Here is a 22,908-nt window from a genome sequence, read left to right on the forward strand (position 1 = left end):
TAAAGTAAGTTTGTGCACCTCTATTATGGTTGATTTCCTTAGAAAGGCAGATCTAAGAACCTGTACAGAAGGCTTCCTGTGTATGCTGGAGTTCTTGCTTCTACAGAACGAAATGTTGTAAGCATACATGGTAAAATGTGTGCTCTTGGATGATCCCTAGCTAATAAATAACATGTTAAAATTTGATACCCAGAGAGTATGCTTTAACCACTGGATGCTAGGCTTCAGGGAGCTCTGCAGTGGAGTATCCCAGGGACTAAGTTCTTGACCCTTAGCATAAGTTAGAGTAGCTATATCCTAACATTTAAAAGACTATAATATGGAAAGGAAGCTAAATCTGTTATATCTGGTCCCAAGAACAGGTGAGTGAAAGTTACCGAGAGGAGGATTTAGAAATTACACGAGGCAAAAAATTCTAACAATTTTTGCTTCCAAAATTAGTTTCTGAATTAATTTTCTTAAGAGGTAGCAAATTCCTCCTCTTTGGAAGTTCTCATTCAGAGGCTGGATTGTCAGGAATCGTCCCCAGAATTGCACAAGGGATTTCAGTTTAGATATGAGTTAGTATAGAAAGGTACTTTCTCCTTCTGAGATTCTGTTATTATTCAAAATTGTTAAAGAAATAATGTTGGGGAAGGTGATAGGGTTATGTGAAAAAGGAATGAATAGAATGGACTTGTGTCTTGGATAATGGTTGTGGTTTTTGTTTTCATGTTCATCCTTCATTTTCTAAGATGATCATGACATCAGAAAAATGATGACATGACTTGCACTTGACTTTGTTTTGAGTGAGGAAGGGCTGTTCAAGGTCACCAGAGTCATTTTGTCTTCAAAAGCCTTCTGGATCCAATGACCAGATATCCTTCAGGATGACTGGAGATGACCCAGGATGCAATGAGAGACCTTGATCTTCTATGCTAAGGCCTTCTTAGATACTCATTGAAGGTGAGGTAATACCCATTCAGTAAATAGGCCTCTTTAAGAAGTAGTCAAGGGATCCCCCCTTTAAACAGAAAAGAAAAATCAATCAATCAGTCTAGGACGGACCTCAGGACTCTCAGGGTTGTTGTTTCAAAGAGAAATAGTTATTATTGACATTCACTCTAAGCCAGAAGGGTCCAAAAAACAGCCAGAGTGGAGCTTGGGAAAGGACCATTGTTGTTCAAGAAATAGTGTACTCTGAAGCCCATTGATTAAGTTCCCACTCTGTGCCAGTCACTGTGCTCAGTACTGAGGATACATGGAGAAGAGAGAAGAGAGAAAATATCTGTAAATCTCTAATTTCAGCATTTCCTTCAACATATTTCTATTGAAAGGAAAGGAGAGGAAAAAAGAGGAAGAGAAAAGGAATATGCCAAAAGGATAATGAGTAGGGGAAAATGAGTAGGGAGGGGAAAATGAGTAGGGAGGGGAAAAAAAGAATCATTAGAGAGCCAGGAAAATAGTGAAATAAAATCTGTGAGAATGTTAAGAAAGTTGAAGTCATGAATATCATATATTATAGAAATATTTTAGAGATGAGAGAAATCAGAGACAATTGGTGGTATCCATTTCCTCACTTAAATTGAGCAGTTCTATAAATCAAAATAAAAAAGTTGAACATTTCTATTACTCAAGTCTTCAATGAAAGTTTTAAGCCTTTAATTCAACCTGGTACACTATAGTATATGCAAATGAATAATAATAATATTTAGTATTTGTATAATGATTTAAGGTTTGCCTGATTGCTTAAGCTGAATGTCACCTCTTGTCCATGACTCTGATGTGTCCACCCTGGACCTAGTGTTGACCAAGCTGCAGATGCCAGAAAACAACTTACCCCTCAAATGAGACCTCTTGGGTCTGGGACAGCTCTACATTCATTCTCAACAGGAAGTAGCTATGTAAGAAGAGACCTTTGCCCCTTACCCCAAGATTTTCAGCCCCATTCATTTGAGAAGGGAATTTTGGGATACCTGTGCTCAAGATCTACCCTGATATTGTTTTATGTGCTTATTTTGTGTGATCCTTGTTATATTGTTGTAAAGTTCTGTTGACACCAATTGCCCAAGATACTCTTTTATATGCTTATTTTCTGTTATTCCTTTTACAATTCTGTTCATACCAGTTGCCCCACCCAGAGACATATATAATGAATATGAAAGGTCTTGGGGCCAAATGTAACAGTAATTTAAATAGGAAAATCTTTCCCATTCATTAATAGGCCCATGTGACCTGCTTAAATCACTTGGAAGCCTAAGTCACATGTATTTGGAGGAGCTTGCTGAATGGGTGGAACAGGAAAGGTGGAGCAGAGCTGGGAGGAAGTTGGTCAGTCTAGTCAGATTTGGGAAGGTCACAGGCAAGTAGACAGCTAGGCTCCTGAGTGTTTGTTTGTTTGTGGGAATGTCCCAGCAGTGGGAGAAGAAGGCTTAGAAATGCCTTTGTCTGTGGCAGTGCTAATTTGTGTTGACTTCTTGGCTACTGTGACTAATTTGGCTTTCTGGTTTTGGAATTTGACTTTCTGGTGTCTGAATGAATATTTTTTTTCTTCTACCTTCTATATAGAGAGTCTGTTACACTTTGCAATCAAGAACTATGCTGGCATAATCATAATCACCAACAGTGATGTGAATGTTGTCTTGGTGATTTAACGTTTGCATAATGCTTTTCATATAATACCTTATTTGATATTTCATGACAATCTTATGAGGTTATTTAGTAGGTGCAATTATTATCTCAATTTTATCTGTGAGGAAAATGAGATTGAGTGGTTAAATGACTTGTACACGCTATTTGCAGTAAGTGTATGATGCAGCATGTGAGATTAGGAATCCTAACTCCATGTTCAACACTATAGTCGTTGTTCCACCGTGGCACCCCTATGACTTAAAAATGTTGATTAAGTATTGAATAAAGGATAACTTTAAAAGAATAGATAACTAAAGTATGAAGAAGAAGATAATTTCACCTTTTTGTTCCTATATTACTAATGAAAGAATATGACTGAATTCTCAGTGGGAAATTTTCTGAATATGTGAGCATACTCTTAAATAAAATGATGTATTCATTTTGAAAAGTGAAAGATTTATAATATGTGAGAAGAGAAAAATGAAAATAGGAAACTATATTTGTCAGTAGATCAAAAAGTTTCTAAAAACTGTGACTTTCTATTCCATTTTTTTGCAGTGAAAAAAACATTTGAAGACAAACACATCTCTTTCAACATTAAAAGATAAAAAGGAAAAGAAAAATAGATGCTGTTTCTAAGATTTGATTATTAGATCTATGCGTATTGTTATGGGAAAACTATTTTAAAATTTGTTTATTTTATAGTTTGCCTGCATCTCCACTGAATAGGTTGATAATCGTATATGATGCAAATGCAATATTGACAGAGCTTAATTCCTGTTATGGTAGAAAGTTGTATGATTATATATATATATGAAATATAAGTTCAACCTCCTCATTTTATGGAGGAGGAAACAGAAGCTAAATGAAATTGAATCATTTGACACAAAAAGAGCTCTGATATTTTCATCCTCTCTGAATAGAAGACTGGAGACTAGTTTAGATTGTGAGCTCTCTGCTAGATTTTGATCTCTTTGAGGGTAAATATTGTCTTCTGTCACTTTCATATATTTAGCACAGTGTCTTTCACATAGTAGGCACTTAATAAATGTTATTGACTATTGACTGGAGGTAATGAGTAAGATATCCTAAAGTTTGAAAGAGGGAAATTGGTAAAGCCTAAATCAGATATCTGGTATTTATCTTTTCAGAAAAAAAAAATGAAATGAAATGAAAAGAAAGATTAGAAAATGAAAATGGGGTAGAGTTGAGGATTAAATATAGTGGAAATTATAAGAAAGATTGATTTTAGTGAATGGAATATTGACTCAGTAAGAGATTAATTAAAAGATTTCTGAGTATTGGTAAAAGACTGGTGCTCTGAGAAGAGTTGATCAGCAAAGTATTTCTTTAGAATCCATCATAGTGCTTAGTACAATGCTAAACACACAATAGGTATTTGACATAAATGCACTGAATTAAAGATTATGATTTCATAAAAATTAGATTTTTATTTATGAAATATGATAAACATTTTTGTCTTGCACATGCTAAATCATTCAAAATCTTTCATCTAAATTTAGAAACTTTGTTAACTAAGCTGAAATATTCTAAACCTGTTACCTGCTAAACGGAACACATAAAAACAATTTGTGTGTTGCAATCCCATTGCTAAAAGCTTGAAACCTTCATTAGTTTTTTGTAAAACTAATTTCTCTTTTAAGAACTCTAAATCCATTTTCATGGTAATTCAGCTACCTTTATTTGAACCAACCATATTCAAATTATCCTTAAATATATCTTTTTAATGAAATATTCATATTTGAGAAAGAGGGAATTAAAAGGAATCATATTTAAACATCACTCTCCCCATTTTTCCATAAAAGAATCTTAACCTTGTTTGAGAAATTGGCAATTTCCCCAGAACTTTCAGGATTTTCCATAAGAGGTGATTTGTGGAAATGTTTTATTATGTACACTACCATTACTTAATGAGTTATTTTTAAAACTGTCCTTTATAAGATTTTAGCTTCGTGTGTTCTAGTGTAATATGAATTTCATTCACCTTCATTATTCCTCTGTAGGAGTGCTTTTTTCACATTGTAAGAGAAACTTCTGAGATCCTGTTGGGATTTCCCCAGGAGGTATTTGACCTAAACATCTTTTGAGTCAAAGAAACTCATGACTTGTGGAGAGGTTAAAAGTATCAACACAGAACTAATTATCAATGAATACAATTAAAGAATGATAGGACATTTAGGAGGTAATCTTCAATTATAGCGTATTAATCAGAAAAAAAGTTCTTTGCACACTTCCTGTGTATGTATGTGTGTGTGTGTTTGTCCTTTCTTGCTGAAGAAGACCATGCCATTAGAGAAATGATGACATGACTTTCACTTGACTTTGTTTTGAGTGAGGGAGGTCTGTGCAGGTCACCAGCCTCACTTCTCCTCCAGAGCCATCTGAATCCAGTGACCAGATATTCATCAGGATGACTGGAAATGACTCAGGATGAAGCATTTGGGATTAAGTGACTTGCTCAAGATCACACAGCTAGTGAGTGTCAAGCACCTGAGGTGAGATTTGAACTCAGGTCCTCCTGACTCCTGCCCTGGTGCTCTATCCACTGCACCACCTACCTGCACACATCCTAGGAAATACCTAAAAGAATTTTAGCTACCTTTGAGCCTAATGGTAATTCTTAGTCTCCATTTGGAGAAACCAGTTGAAGCTACAGTACCATTTAGAGCCTTATTTCTCAGACAAGTGATTGTCCTAGACCATTAAGCACCTGTAATACAGTGTCCGTTGAGAAGTCACTTTATTGCCAAATGTCTCTTTCACTGTGCAAAATATGAAAAAAAAATATTCTCTGGTTGGAAGCTGTTTTCATTTTAGCTGTTTGTTGCTTTTTTGTTGTTGTTCCCAGTGACCTTATTTTCACTTGTCAAAATGGAATAAAGTACTGATAGCTGTCAAGGTAATTGATTAGCATTAAAAAATATCATAAAATCAAGTTTACCTTGGGAGCAAGGGAGGAGTTGTGTAATATTATCTTCAAAATATTACAGAAAGTTTGGGAATGGCATAATACTGCATGAGGAAATCAACCAAACTGAGGGAAGAGAAGGTAAAAAGATGGCAGGATTCTTTCATAGGACCAACCAATGTATTTTCTGTTCATCATTTTTGAAGTCACTATTTCGTCTATGAGATGTATTATCTTTTTTCTACAGTAAAGAGTCAGGAATTCTTTCAAATATGGTGGCACTTATTTGCAGTGAGTATTTTGGATTTGGTCATATCACCATACACCATCTTGTAAACCAAAATGATTCTGTCAATCAGCTAGTTTTAGGGACTACAGAATTCTAAATGTTTTGACTCCTCTCATTATGAAACTGACTTCATTTTTCAACATTGTAGCCAAAGCAACAAGTGAACATCAGCTACTGATGGAGCAGATACAGAATCGTTATTCCTAATTTCTTACTATGACACTTCCAGTTGTACACATCACAGAATTAATCTTGGTGGTATGTTTCTGAAGGTTTGTATTTACAGTTTTCATTAGGCTTCTTTGGAGAATGCATTTTCATGTTACCATAGCATTTTTTTCACTCATTTACTTAGCATAGCTTGGTGGATAAGGCACTTGATTTGGAATGGCAAAGACATAGGTTTAAATTCTATCTCAGATTCTAGCTGCCTGTATCCTAGGCAAGTCATTTAACCCCTCACTGTTTGAGTTTCATTTTCTGTGAAATTTAGGAGGTAACTTGATTCTCCTCTCCCATGTCCACTTGAGATCTTAACAATATGGTCCCTCCAGAAACATGAAGATAATCATTCTAAATGATCTAGCATCTAAAATGTAGAAATAACGATGTATAAAAAAAATGTATAGTTGAATCCCATGCATCACTATTAACACATACTAAAAGAATCCTGCTTACATGATTTTCCTATGTCTACATTAACAATGACTATGCAAAGTATAAGTAGCTGTCCTTTATTAAGGAAATATCTTTCCTTCTATTGGTCATGGTCATGTGCTGTGACAACATGGAACAAAAATATCCGGACAAGTATATTTTTTTACTACTGTTTCAAATGTTTTGGCATCTCCAAAGTCACAGCTTAGCAACTGCACATGATCATATCATAATTTCATATAGAATAGGTGAGAATTCACTTTTAATATCATGGGAAAGACGTAAAAAGTATAGAACTTTTTAGTCTTTTTTGGACTTTTTAGTTCAAAATGTTAAATTGGACAATTTACAAAATTAGTTTATTAATGCGGAGAGCTGCTTCCTTAATTATAATGACCTTTCCATTCTTTTCAACATAAATGCTGTTAAACACATTTCATAAGATTTGCTTCATTATCTTTTAATTTAAATCATTGTCACTGATATACCCTTTAATTAGGGTTGTTGTGCAGGTACTGACAGCTAAAGTTCTATATTCATCACATGCACTTTAATTTGACTAACATAATAAATCTTATTCATACCAATGTCACCATTTATTAAAGAAATTAATAAGGCATCATCCCATTAAACTCAGCTTGTAGAATGTTATTCATAAGAGGAACTCTTTGGAATATTTATTGAAAAGATATTTTATCAAACCATCATTTTTGTCCTTCTATAGCTATTTATTTACCAGCTTATATCTCAAGTGACTTTAGATTCATTAGGGATATCTTGAATCCTTGGTATATTTTGACTAAAAATGTGTGGGAATACTACAATAATACTTCAAAGATAAGTTGAGGCCACAATGTGAAGCTCTTTAAAACCTAAAGAGAAGAGTTTCTATTTTGGCTTAAAAGCCAAAAGAGTCTCCAACGCTTATTAAACAGAAGAATAAAATAGTCATATATGTGCTTAAAGAAAATAATTTAGCAGATACATGGAAGACAGCCTGGAGTGAGGAAAGATCTGAGTCATGGAAAACAATTAGGAGGACATGCACATCCACAGCTGCACACATATATACATAATACACATATACACACACATATATATGCATATACAAATATAAATACATACACACAGATAGATAATGCCCAGTTTTTAAACTAGAGAATAGATTACATACTGGAAAAATCTTTGTATGGAAAAAAAAATAGAGACATATGAAGTCCAATGGCTCTCCCTGTATATCCATATGACTCTTTGGATATCATGTAGTATCTCGGATTTCTAAGTTTCAATGGGAGGTATTTCCAAACCTATAGAGTTAATTCTCTATGATATCTAATACTGAGGTATATGTTCATGAGTTAATTAAAAAAATCATTGAAATTTTTCAATGGCTAGTGGATAGAGTTCTTGTCCTGGAGTTAGGAAGACTTTTTACTAATTTCAAATCTGATCTCAGACACTTAGTAGTTGTGTGACTCTGGAAATATTACTTAATCCTGTTTGCCTTGGTTTCCTCATCTGTAAGATAAGCTTGAGAAGGAAATGGCAAACCATTCCAGTATCTTTGCTAAAAGAAAAAAAAATGGTCCCAAAGACATGACTGAAATGACTGAACGACAACAAAATTGCTTAAATGAAAAGGAGTGTGTGAGGTGATGTAGCTGTGCAATAAAGGTAGTCTCCTTGATTAATTAACCAAACATTCCCTGGAAGTGACTGTTGGTGTTATCTTCTCTATTGTGTTATAATAATCACAGAGCTTGTATTTGCAAGGTGAAAATTGTACTTATAGAACACATAATTATAATAAAAATATGATTATAATACTAATACAAATATTTGTTATATTCAGTCTAACAGTTTTGTAGAGGCAGAATATGTTTCCTAAGTGATACTGGAAATGTCATGAAGGAATGGACTCTGTCTTAAGGTAGAGTAGTAGAAATATATTTTCTGGGTTTGGGACCAAAGGATCTGAGTTCAGATATAACTTCTGAATTTTAAAGCTTGATCAATCTGAAAAAGTCACTTAATCTCTCTGGGACTCAGTTTCCCAGTCTGTAAAATGAAAGAGTTCAAATTGATGACCTCTGAGCTCTCTTTAAATTTGGGGCTAAGGGTATTCTGAAGTTATTTTTTTTTCATCTCCAGAGTACCAAGTCCACTGCTCAGCACATTTAAAAATGAATTGATAGACATTATGTTTTTACATTACAAATGGAAACTCTTTAGCTAGTTTATTGCAACAGAGCAGACATCACATCAGCAGTCTCTCTCATGTGATGTTTGATTAGAGGTACTCAGAGGGAATCTGCATTCAGTGCATATATTATGATTTAATTCATTCCATTTCATTTGAGATCTTTTTGATGAACTTATATTAGGTACCTCCTGATTCTGTAGCTCTCTACTAGGCAATGTGGAGGATAAATTAAATAGATTAAATAAATTTCTGCTTTCAAAGATAATGCAGTGTAAGCAAATAACTCATGAGAAACTTATAGACATAATGTGAATGATATGATTGCTTAAATAATTAGGCTTGTGTTTTATGCAAGAAGAAAGAGAATTTTACAAATTGAGTAACTGTAAAATATAAATCTCCTTCACCTTATTCATGTCCCATTTATCTCTCTCATTCACCCTATGCATCTTTCTTCAACTATCTCCCTTAGGGAGAAAAAGGAAATTAGAAAATATGTTATGGAAAATATTTAAAATACCTTTCAAAGTAGATGATAGAATATACTTATATAATACATATGTACATATCTATTTATATTAATAGATTTCACATCAGAAGTACCTAGATTTATAATCTAACTTTCCAGTTGGCCAAGATAGAGTGTACCTTCTTTCACTTTTGTGTACATTCATTTATATTTCCTTAATATTAAAGTGTAATTCTATATGAAAAATTATAGTGTGATTTTTGTTCAAGTAGTTATGACTTACCATTCAGTTCTATCTTATATCAGATTCTCAAAAATAACACACATCACAAATGCGTAGAACTGGGAAGAGAACAGAGAAATAGATCAATGGAACGTAGTAGAAATAATAGAGATGCAATCAAATGAGGAGAAAATAACATTTTTTGAAGTGATAAACATTTTAAATGGATGCGGATTGATTATTTTACAAATGTATTTGGAAAACTTGTTGGCAATATAACAAGAGATGAATTTAGATACAGATTTTTAAACAGTATAATACACTCATAAAATTCCATCTAGATAATTGACTTACAAAAAAGAACTAAAAAACATTGAAGAAAGTGAAATAATGAATCAATTTCTTTTATGACAGAAATGACTTTTTCTGGTAAGTAATAAAATAAGTTATTGTGGACTAAGGAGAAGTGCTAGATTACACAAAAATTAAAAAAAATAAATCTGAACAACAAAATTATAATCAAAAGAAATAAAAAAATGAAAAATAAATTCTAGTTATGTAAAATATACCACAACCTGAAAAACAATTTCTACCTCCAGATATAGAAAAGTTGGAGTTTGAATGCATATTGAAGCATACTATTTTTCACTTTATTTTTTTCATTTTTTTTGGAGGGGTCTGTGTTTTCTCTCACATGATTAATAAGGGAATATATTTATTGCATATGCATTACTTATGTAAAGTCACTTAACATTTCAGGGAGGGTGGCAAGAAAGGAGAGAAGGAGAGAATTTGTAACTCAAAATTAAAAAAATAATAATAATATTAAAAATTGTTCACAGCAGTTATCATGGAGAGTAAGCAAGACATAAGGAATTAGTGTAATCCTCCAAATATATGGTGAGTCTTCATCCTCTGAAAGGCATGACATTGACAAAATTCTTTTCCACTGGAATTCAGGAGAAAGAACTCAGGAAATCTAAAATGTTAAAATTGTCCATGAGGTAACACCCAAACCCGGAAATGTACTTTTTATTTCTTTCAGAAGAGCTAGTTTTCATTGTGTTCCCTTAAAAGGAAACTAAATTGCTCGAGAAGTTAACCTGAATTGTGAAACCAAGAGAATTTTTTTAAGTTAACCTGAATTGTGAAACCAAGAGAATATTGTCTCAGGATCAATTAAGCAATCACATATTTTAAATAGACAGCTATGTGCTTCTGTTTTGAGTCATCCTTATTGCTGGAGTATTTGGGGAGAGGATCATATAGTGATGCTACTAGAAATGAGAAAAATATAATAAAGATAGGTAGTTATTTTTTATCAACCAGAAAAAGGACATCATCTCTTCCCAAGAATCTATCCTCCTGAACTTGAGCCAACCATTTCTCAGAAGCAGCCTTTTCCTTTGGTAACAATCAAAACTTCCCTAGCAAGGTGTGAGAGAGAAGTTCATAAAGTTGAACAGGGTTTCTTATCATCATCCCTGCTATATCACAAAGGATATTATGGATTGAGATTCTTTGTTTTAATCTTGAGCACATTGATTTTGGTAATAATATAATTATTTTCTCTGATCATCAGTATTTTCACTTTTTTTAGATATTTGCAGAATTGATCCCTCAGTGTCCTCATAATTGATTTTTTTTTTCTGTATATTTGGTCTGTTCTAGCTATTATTTCTTTCTTTTTATTGGGGATACTAGAATTCAAATGTGATGGATCTATTCTTATTGAAAAGGAAAATTTTTATTATAAAGATTGAAGCATCTTCTCCATTTTTATCTGTTCTCTCAGTTGAATGACAAATATTTTGGGGAAGATATATACTAATTAATCCTCAAAGCAAGCTTTCTGTAGATTTTTCTTTCCCTTTGCCATTTTTTATTACTTTAGGCAGTGATTCTACTTACAAAAATTAGGGCTTGGTTTATTATTTGTTTTTAAATTAATTCATTTGTTTTCAGTTTTCTATAATCACTTCCATAAGCCTTCAGTTTTCTCCCCCTCCCTTCTACTGCTTCCCCAAGATGGTATGCGATTTTATATGAGTTCTACACATACATTCTTTTAAATACATTTTGACCTTAGTCGTGTTGCATAGAAGAATTAAAATGAATGGGAGAAGTCATGAGAAAAACTAAAAGAAAGCAAAACATAACACAAAAGAAAGTGTTCTGCTTTATTCTATGATCCAATTCCATAGTTCTTTCTCTGGATTGGAAGGCATTTTGCCTAAAAGTTCTTTGGGAATGTTTTAGGTCCCTTGTTTTGCTTTGTTGATCATGTAGACATGACAGTAATGGAAAATATTAATAAAGGAGATTAAACATTAAAATTTGGGTGTTTTCTCCCCAAACAACTGCTTATTACACATTTACTATCATGCTGGCTTGGGTAACACATATATTAGTGTTTTTCTTCACTCCCACTATCATTCTTTATCTCTTGATAGATAAATTAGCTTATTTCCTGATTACCATTTCTAATTAGCCTGTTTGCCATTGATTTGTTTTGTTTTCCCTTATGTTAATATGTGTGTATGTATGTGTGACCTTCAACAAATGTCAACACTGTGATTAAAGATGATAGATTGCAGAACACCCATGAGAGATTTTTTAAAATAATAATAATATTTTTTTAGAATTCTCCTACAATTATTGGATTCTTGAAACTCAAGAAAAAATATCATTTTATTACTCATTTTAAAAAGTTTTCCAGAAGGAGAGAGAGAGAGAGAGAGAGAGAGAGAGAGAGAGAGAGAGAGAGAGAGAGAGAGAGAGAGAGAGAGAGAGAGAGAAAGGTGATTCTGGACCAGTTTTTGACAAAATCCGCTTACCAGTTTCTGGTGGCACAAGGTTTTTCAGAACCTTTACAAGGTATATTTCCATTTTCCCATGATTTCTCCCCAAGACATGTTTGAAAGTAAAAAAAAAAAAAAATCCCTCAATGGGTGGAAGAAAGGCAGTTGACTAGAAAAAAAAATCATACCCAAGATGAAACTGGAGATTAGATGAAGAAAAGAGGCCCCACATTTATATGTAGGATACAGAAAGAGCCAGTTAGTAATCACCCACTTACCAGTCTAATAGCCCTAGTACATGCCACTGCTAAACAAAACACAAATTCTGGAAATATATTTGTGAATTAATACAAAATGAATAAAAGAAAGTTAGTTTAAAAATTAAAAAAAATAGCGTGCATTCTACCTAAAACTAGATAAAACAAATATTGATGGTAATGAATGTATATCCATGGAAACCAACAAATACTAAGAAAGAGGGGCTGATAATTTGTCATCACGTTTCATACATTAAAATTCATTTAATGTATTTAATGTACGTAGCTGCAAAGTATGTTTGATTTTATTTATGTTTAATGTTAAACTTAACATTAAATAAACAAAATAAATCTTATTTTATAGAAGAAAACAGAAAGAAAAAATTAATATATTATATTACACCATGAATCAGAAATAAACTGCTTTTCAGAACAGTTTAAGATGGAAGCTCCTGAGAGAACATAAATAATTTTTGATTGATGCAGTAATACAATACAGACTTATACGTTCAGGGAGAAAGGTGATTGGGAAAGAATATGAAGGATGGACAAGGAATTGAACTAATGCAACAGAGTAAGTATTTCAGTTCAGTCAGCAAAATAGTGTAAATGTTTCTTTAAGAGTTTCTTTTGATGCATTAGACATATTTAAAAATGAAATTGGAAATAGCAACAGTAAGATATGAGAGCCAAAGGATGCATCTTTGAATTTTCTGAAAAGAGATGAATGAACTTCAGCATTCAGGGCAACTTAGTCTGTATACTTTAAATATCCAAAAATTCTCTAATGAGGGGAGACAACCAGAATAATGAAATAAGAGTAATATTGAGGTACTAAGTATTCCTTAGACAAAGATGAGTCATTTTTAATTAAAATCTGATAAAACATAAATGTATAAATGAATCACATTCCTTGATTAGAAAAGAGCTAGTCATCTAAATAAATCTAAACTCATCCGAATTTATAGAATATTATCTTTCCAGACATATTAAAATGACCTCAGTATAAAATTTCACAGCAGTGTTTAGAAGGAACACATATCTGTATGTATGTATTATGTTGGCATATAAGTATGTATGTTTGCATGTATGTATACATAATAGGTATGTACGTGTGCATACATATACATTGCTTTGATTCAACATTGAAGAATGAACTTTTAAATAAATCATTTAGAGAATGCATAAGGTGTTTACTTGTCATCTGTTAACTCCAATCCGATAGTTTTACTTTATCAAATCACAGCTTTCTTTAGATCTGTGTTGAAATTTGGACTTATTAACTATTTTAAAATTTTATTTAATAAAGGATTTATACATATTACCTCGAATTGAGAGAGAGTAGGAGTTCATTGAATTACTTAACACCCACATGACTGTTTTATACTAGTTCACAACAAGATCAAGGTATTGGAGAAAACTGGAGGAAAAAAATATCTATGGAAAGCATCTTTAAGGAGAATATCACTTCTGATCAGACCCATTTTCTAGGAATCCACCTCAGTCTTTATAATGCATCAAGTGAATCACCCAAATCTCAGTCCTTTTTTTCTACCTTCCCAAAGAGAAATACAAACTCTTAGTTTCAGCTGGATTTTCAATTCACTTTCACAACTGATCTTAAATGACATTTAAGTAGGCACAGTGTCAATGTCTTGCATTATTAAATTTTACTACATCCCAGGGATGACTATGGTGGAAGTGATCATTTTTTTTTATTCTTGTAAATTCTTCAGTGTTGAATTAATCATATTTTAATAGTGTTGTGAGTCTAATAATTAACTGAAATCACATCTCTTCATTTAAGTATCACTACATAGCTTTTAAAAGTTCATCAGCATTAACTATTATCTATTTAGGTATTATATTAAATGACCATCTGCCTTTTAGCTTCGCTGAGCATTCAGTAAAATAAAGCATGACCCAGAATGGAAAGAAATTCCTACCTGCAAATCTCTAAATACTGCAGAATAGATTAAATCTTGAAATATTTAATATGGTCAATCTGAAGATGTCCTTGATTCATAAGCAAGGCCAGTGGCAAGAGATTCCTATAACTATGGCAGTGATAGAATTCTGTTTACATAGAGATGAGTTTTGTTGATTTCCCTAGAGCTGAGTTGCTAGCAACAACTGTGCAGAAACTATGAAGTAGAAATATCATTCATGGTTCATTTTCAGCATGAACAGGATATTCATTGTACTTTATATATCCTCATAGAAGATACCACAAGAAACAGTGTTGTCTCTGAGTAGTTGCATAGCAAAATGTATAAACCAATTGTGAATTCAGTGAAGATGAATTATGTACAACTTTAAAAAATAACTTGGATTATATTTTAAGTTTGTTAATAAAGTAACTGATCTCTGGCCATTTTTATATTTGTTTCCCCTTGCCTATTAATCCAATACTAACTGCACTTACTTGACCAATAGTTTTGGTGACTTAAAATACCTGGTGAATTTTGTACTAGCATGAATTAATTGCACAGAAACATCATGTAATAGTAACTCATTTCACGAGACTAGTAGTCTGAGGCCCCTTATTAACTGCAGGTCTCTTTACTAGAGCTCTGCCAGGGGCATTTGAATACAAGTGGAAAAATTAGCAATCTGTTGAGAAATAATTATTATGTTCAAGGAACTGGGCTAAGTTTTAAGAATACAAGTACTATGAAAGAAAAAGTCTCTACTCATGATGAGATTACATTCTAACACTTGAGACAAATACACACACAGATATACGCACCTGCACAAAGTTAATAAAATATAAATATGTAATTTACAATATTTGAATGTATACTTAATAATTATTCATTAAATTCAATCCTTTCTCTATAACACATGCTTTAACCTCCTCTGTCTATTAATATCTGTCTTGTCATCATTGTTGTATGACTGGAATCAAAGACATCAAACTGAAGGGTTGATGTTTCCCCTGATCTTTTTGACCAGGAATTCTTCCTTCCCTCTTTCCTTTATTCCTTCCTCCCTCCCTTCAAGCATCTAACAAATTATCAATAACCTAACAGTCATTTAAAAATGCTGCTTCCCTGATTCATTCATTAATTCACAAAACAAATACATACAGATTACAAGGTGCTATATTATGTTCTGAGGAGGGTCAAAATGACTTGGATTTGGTCTTTCCCCTCAAGCAGTTTGATATCTAGCTATGGATATTACTGGCAGTTATGTGTTTCTGCATATTCATATGTGTGTGTGTTTGTGTGTATGCATATGTATGTGAGAGAGAGAGAGAGATAGACATAGAGACAGAGGCATAGAGAGACAAAGACAGACTGATAGACAGAGAGTACATGCAGAGAGATAACAAGAACCTGAGAGTGATGTTGAAATCTGTCACTGATTTTCTAGTTAAGAAACAACATAAACGCATACATTATAGGCCACCAGGTTGCACAAATGACTAATATCTGAAATTGGAGTTAGGAAGACCTGAGATAAAATTCTGCCAACACACTCATTATCCATGTTACCATGGACTAACCACTCTGTATAACCTTATGTTCCTCATGTGCTAAATGGACATAACAGCACTGCCCTCCCAGGGTTGTTGTGAGGATAAAATGAAATAAAAGTTACTATTTATAAAGTCATTTGCAAACTTTATAGATGAATATGAAAGCTAAATATTAAAATTATTTTTAATTCCAAAAGAATATTTAGCACCCATCTTAACTATCCCAGGAAATAGGTAACCCTTTAAATATTTTGGGGGGATAGCATGGATTTAATGTTTTTCAATTAAAAAATATAACTTTTTTATTACAGCTCTCAAAGATGATCTGCATAGTTGAACAGAGAAGTTGAAATCTGCATCAGTAGTACTGAGAGAAAGCAAAGTGATTCAACATGAATAGAGAGCTGGTCTTCAGAAGGCCTGAGTGGCAACCTGGGGCACATTTTGGCTAGGTGAACCCAAGCAAGTAATTTCAGTTCATAATGTACTATCATGCTCACCTATAACCGACTTTCAAACTAATTATTTGTGAAATAGAGTTCGCCTGTATAAAATGAATTATTGTGCCATGTTGTGTTTAATAATGAGTTTCTTTTTATGAGTGAGAAAGCATTACATGACTACTTTGATTACCCTCTCCATAATCTGTAATTTGAAATGTCATCTGAATTGTGTTATATTCTTTCCATTTCTACTTTTTCAAGATATGCATACTCTTTGTCATTACATATGTACCCTTAATAATATATTGTTGAATCCTTTGATATTATTTTTATTTCCATAGCATTAAATTATTTCCAAATTTTTAAGGCAAATTCAGTCCATTTATATATAAACTTAAAATTGTGAAATTGTATTTTTTTTGCCAATTATTTCTATTATCAGAAGGAAATAAAGTCAGTATTATATTGGCAGTATCAACCATTCCCCAATGATAACACACGTACTCAGACCTAAATAAAATTCACTCACAACTCTTAAGTTTGGTGCAATTTTGACATTTCTTTCTCCCTCTCACTAGTCCTATACATCACCCAGGAACACTTTTAAGACTGAGCTTTTATTACAATATTTTTGAGAGAGTAGTAATCTCTATTAGTGAAGGGACTATGTACTTTCAAGAAATTTTCATCCATTCAAATACATACATATACTTCCAAAAATATAAATCAGGTGTTGAGTTTTAAAGCTAACACAGAACAACAAGATCTGAGAGTCAGGAGGCACCTCATCAGCCATCTAATCCAACTCCTGCATCAAAGAGAATCTTCAGTATAACATATCCAGTAAGTGGTCATATGTCATAGAAGAAATAATTGAAGTGAATGAGGGGGTTAAATAAGAAGATAAAAAAACTTAGAAGGGAGCCAATAGGTTAATGAAAATCTTGGAAAATATTCATACATTTGGTTATTGGAATTATCTACGTATCTCCAGGGAGGAAAAATAAGATCAATGTACTAAAATTATGAGAATATATTTTGAAATAATTAGGGAAAATTTTCTGAACATCTAGAACTGTCAGAAAATCTAGCAGGTTGCACAGATAGAGCATTAGAGAGGTGATAAAGAGATCCATGAATCTGACAGGGAGCTGACAATATGATATCTAAAGATCCCTCTAAGGACAAGACTTCACAATTGTATTTAGACATGCGTTATGCCTGTATTGGGTAAGATATTTGAGCAATAAGCCAATACATTTAAAGTATTTTATAATGATAGTCAGTCTGGGGAAACATCTACTTCTGGGAATGGGAGGCTTTTTTCTTTTTTATGAGGGAAAATGATTTATTAGGTTTGAGCCTCAGAAAAATGTAAATTAACGATTTAGTAATTGTTCATCACTTCACCGTGTGCTTTGTAAGAAGAATGTGCTATTTATACACAGTGTTTATTAAATATTAAATCAAGGCAATTGGCAATAGGCACTTTACAGTAATTTTCTGTCCCAGAGTAGTCATTTTGACCAAAGATTCCCAGCATTCATTGATTGCTCCCTAGTTATAAAGAAATTTACAGTAACTTTGCTTTTGTTCCTTTTTAATTATGTAAGCTTGTAATAATATATTAAGCTTAGTTTAGATTAAAATTAATATGCAGTGACTTCTGAGAATCAAGAGGGTGGAATTAGAAGTAAATTGCTGTAACTCTACCATACTCACCTCCAGAGAGTTACAAAATAGAGTCCCAAAACAAAAACTGAAAGAGCAGGACCAGCAAAAAGACACGGTGAAAGAGTGTCTTAGTCAAAGAAATTGGATGGTCAATAAGAAAGGTCCATCTCACTCAGGTAAGAGAGGAGAAAAGTCTGGCCCAGGGAACATCCCAGCAAGGCTGTAGCAAACCCCATTTCAGCAAACCAGTGAGAGATCCTGAACCCCATTGTGATAGAATGGGCAAACGCCAACACCAAGATTCCTCCTCTGCCTCACCATAGCCAGCACAAATGGCAGACTCCAGCTCCAAGATCTACCACGTGCTTCAGCACAGTGCAGGGCAAACATGAAGCCTCCAGAGGCCAGATTGCCATGTCTTTTAGTGCAGCCATGTGGAAACACAGAAATACCCTCATCAGGCCTCAGCACATGCCAGACACCACCATTAGGACCCCAGTTCAGAATCAAGTAAGCCGCCAGATCCCTACAACCTCCAGAAGCACAAGCCAATGCCCATCCCACCACCTCAATGCAGATCAGTCAGGAGAGTTCCCCATGAGCTTTAGGACAATATTAGCATGTCACCAGGTAAACAACCAGGCTGGGCCTGTAGACAATAGCACAAGAAGCTGGGGGCATCGTCCCTTTCACATTGGGAGCAGAGCTCAAATTTAAAAGAAAGGAAGGAAGCAGAAAACAAAAATTATTGTGCCCACAATGCACTCTCAGAGGCCAAAGTACAACAAAATATGGGTTGATTCACTGCTGGTTTTGCTCATTTTAGCCTAACAACTAACATCAAGAAAATACAGGTTTTCTATTAGCCAGCACCAAACCATCAATACATGGAATCATCAATTGCAGCAAAAGGAAAAGATTGAATGTGGAGGATAAGCTCACTTTCCCTGACGCTTTCCAGGGATGTACACATAGAATATAAACATAATACACACATTGCTCAGTGTTTGGGAGGCTCCAAAGGAAAGTGTGCAAGATAAGAGGTCTACCAAGCTTTAGGTCTACAGGGATGTTGTTCTGACCTCATTTTTTTATGCCTGTGAAACATGGACAGTATAGAGCACATTGCCAGGAAAATGAATCGCCTCCATTTGAATTGTCTTAGGAAGATTCTGAAGATCACTGAGCCAGATAATTTACCAGATACTTAGTTCCTTTCTATGAAACTGAAATACCAAATATTTAAGTTCAATTCAAATCTATAAAATAGAAAGACAAGTGCAGAAAAGCCCTCAGCACTTTGAGTCAACCTCCTGTGGTTACATCTTGGGAGGACATGGTCAAAAATAACAGAGGATGGGTAAGCATGGAAGAAACCATTGAAGAAATATCCATCCACATCAGTGAAGCTACAGATCTACAGTGCTTACCTCATTGTGTATGCCTGTGTAACCTGAGCAGTATGCTAGCATTATTCCAGGAAATCGATTCACTTCCAAATGAATTATCTTAAGATTCTGAAGATCACCTGGCAAGTTAAAGGACTAGACACTAGACACTTTCTTAAGTTGAATTGCCAGGCATTTGAACTCTCCTGTGGAGAGCACAACTCCAATGGACTGGCTATTTTGTTTGAGTGCCAAATGTACATTTGCCTTAAATACTGTTTTACAGAGAAATCACAAAAAGCAAAAGCTCCAATGAAAGTCAGAAGAAGGGATACAAGGACGTTCTCAAGGTCTCTCTAAAGAACTTTGGAATTGATTGTGATACATGAGAGATACTGTCACAGGACTGCCTATCATGTCATGTCCACCTCAAAAAAAGTTCTGTGCTCTATGAGCAAAGCAGATTGGCAGCACCTCAAAAGAATCATGAGATTTGCAAATTTAGTGATATCTCCACTATAAATGTTCATGTGGACTATTTGTGTCTACCCTGTCTTGGAGCTTTCTGAGCTAATATTGGTCTGATCAGCCACACTTGGACACATTACACCTTGACTCCAACATAAGCATTGTCATTTTGGTCCTCTTTGAGAGCAAAGGAAAACAACCAACCAACTAGCAACTACTCAGAAAAGTCAGCGATCAGAAATGAGTTAGAAGTTGGAGACAATGTCTGAGGTTTAAACAATGTCATAGGTAGAAAATTGTCAAATAACTTGAGAGGGAAGAAAGAAGCAAGATTTGAAATTCAGGTGATAAATTGTTAGTACTAAGTGCAAACTGCTCTGTGTACTTTGTGACTCCACTTTTCTGACATTCTGTAATTACAAATAATGAAGATATACCTATATTATCTTTCATGAATTTTACTGCAGTCAGGGAAGAGTCATTTACAGCCCTGTCAATTGCACCCAAACTATGGTCATGGTTTTAACATCTATGAAATGTATAGTGCTGCCTTTCTGTTCTTAATTGGAAATGCTGATTTCAATTAAATTTTCATTATAACTTTTAGCAATGATACTGTCAACCTTTATTCAAAGAATTCACCAATACGCGTCTCCCAGTGTTAACTGTTATTTTTTTAGGAACAACTCAAATAAATGATTAGTAATTGTCATTTGAAGTCTCAGAGAGTCAAGAGATAAAGAAATAAAACAGAATAAAATGCAAAAATTATTTTTATGATATGCTCAAAAAGGCAAAAAGTATATAGAAGCAAATTGCAAAGCTAAAGCTTATTCTATCTATCTAGATTTTTCCAGTTTACTCTCCTGAAAGTTGAAAAATTGTGCTTATAAAAGTGCCTTAGGTTGCTCTACTCTCAATGTGTTCCTGCTTTTATTAAGAAATAAGAACAACGCTGAAAGGCAGTATTAGCTCCTTTGTTTAAATTCAGAGGGAGTTTTGCACATTGGAATGAGGCAATGTCATGTGATAGAGATTGTCTGCCTTCAAGAAAAACAATATGAAGCAAATCCAATGAAAAGGATCCACACATAAAACAATATCCTTTAGCTTGGATATTGCCTAATAGCCTTATTTTCAAAGGTCCGATATAAATACCTTTTTTTTGTATTCTAATATTTCTCCCTTGTTTGTTTATGAAAGTTAAAAACCCAACAAATAACTAGCCCTTCATACAAAAAGTTCAAGTTTTGTCACAGTTTAATTACCATAAGGAAAGGTCAATGTTAAAAATGCAACTAGGACATGATATTTCTATTAGTATTCTCTTTTGTGTGTGTGTGTGTGTGTGTGTGTGTGTGTGTGTGTGTATGTTTGATTCAAAGCTAATTCTTTTTTAAATGAACAGAGAGGTGAAGTCAAGATCATGGAGAAAAAGAAGGGATTCATTTTAACTCTTTCAAATTTCCCTCCAAATGACTTTAAATAATGTCTCAAAACAAATTTTGAGGTGGTGAAACCCACACAAAAATAGGGTGAAATAATTTTTCAGTTCAAGACAACTTTGGAGGTCAGCAAGAAAGATCTGTCACATGTGGATGAGAATGCAATATATTTTAGCATAGGCTGTGCCAGAGCAGCCAGAGCTGCCTAGCAGCAGGCCTTGGGTTCTACTGAATAAATTGTGTCAGCTGAGTTTCCAGAGCTCTCAGATCAAAGACAGTAAGGGAGGCAGACAACTGCTCAGAAGAATGTTAAAAAGGTCTATTAGCTGGCACTAGGTGCAGGGCTCTGTTGCATTGCCAATATATGGATTTGGATCAAACACAGTGCTAGGGGGCTTGATCACAGTTCTAGGGCAGACAAAAGAGCTTGTGGTCTTTCAGAAACCAGAGCACAGGCCAGGAAAGTAGTAAGCATACCCTTTCCAAAATCATACCACCTTGGAAGAACTGAAAACTGACAGACTCTCACAGGTAGTTCTGCAAAAAAACTGCTGAAAAACTTGAAGATTGGGACAGTGCTTCCTTCACCCCAGGAGAAAAGCACACCTTTAAGGTCAAGTTAAAAGTCAAGAAACAGGATAGAGCAAAAAAAGAACTTGATCATTGAACATGACAATGGTGGCAGGGAAGACCAAAACACAAACACAAACACGAACAAAATCAGAACTGCTGAATCCAAAGCCTTAAAGAGAAATGACTGTTGGTCTCAGTCCTCCCCTGCTCTCCCCCAAAAGACTTACTGGACAAAATCAAAAAGAATTTTAAAAATTAAATAAGAGGGGGCTTACTGACTGGAAGTGTTTTGTTTGGCCAGACGAGACTCTGGGAAGTCACTAAGGACCTCCACACCTCCAGCTTTGAAAACCTAGATGTTGGTGCTTCTGTCTCTGGTAGCTAAGAAAATGGAAGGTAAGGAGGGGCTGAGCAAAATCCAGGAGGAGGTTTCCCACTCCATCTGCATGGACTAACTCAAAGGCCCCATCTTCAGTGACTGTGCCCATAGCTTTTTTCAGTGCTGGCTCCTCAGGAATTGGGAAGAGGCCTCTTCATATTTCTCCTGCCATAAAGGCGGAGAAGACTCCAGGGTAGAGATTTTCAAATCAATTTCTATCTAGACAAACTGGCTGTCCTTACCAAGCGGCTCAGACGTAATCACCTATAGAATGCTGAATGACAAGACTATTATCAGAGATATAAGGAATTCCATAATCTGTTCTGTGAGGATGACCAGATCCTACTCTGTCGATACCATATGGAGTCACAGGACCATGAAATACACATTCTGTCAGAAGAAACTATTGAGACCTACAAGGTGAATTAAAAGGATTGGTGCAAATCTCTAAACAACATAGCAGTTGTTGCCAGAGGTCATCTTTGCTGCAAGACACTAGGATTAAATCACAGAATCTCAAAGTTTAAAAAATATCTCATAGGTCATCTAATTCAATATAATAAAGAATACAAGATACTTGAGAGACAGACTAATTAAATAAATTAATGTTTAATTG

The 22,908-nt window shown here is 34.2% G+C and overlaps 1 long non-coding RNA gene across 1 annotated transcript in view; it reads left to right on the forward strand.

The window, feature by feature from the left end:
- Positions 1-16,973, forward strand: part of LOC140513163 (uncharacterized) — a 77,610-nt gene extending 60,637 nt beyond the window's left edge. The window contains exon 3 of the long non-coding RNA XR_011970088.1: positions 16,234-16,973. This is a non-coding gene — a long non-coding RNA (uncharacterized lncRNA). The remainder of the gene's footprint in view (positions 1-16,233) is intronic.
- The last annotated feature ends 5,935 nt before the right edge of the window (positions 16,974-22,908 follow it).

Source organism: Notamacropus eugenii, chromosome 7, assembly GCF_028372415.1.
Source record: "Notamacropus eugenii isolate mMacEug1 chromosome 7, mMacEug1.pri_v2, whole genome shotgun sequence".
Taxonomy (NCBI): domain Eukaryota; kingdom Metazoa; phylum Chordata; class Mammalia; order Diprotodontia; family Macropodidae; genus Notamacropus; species Notamacropus eugenii.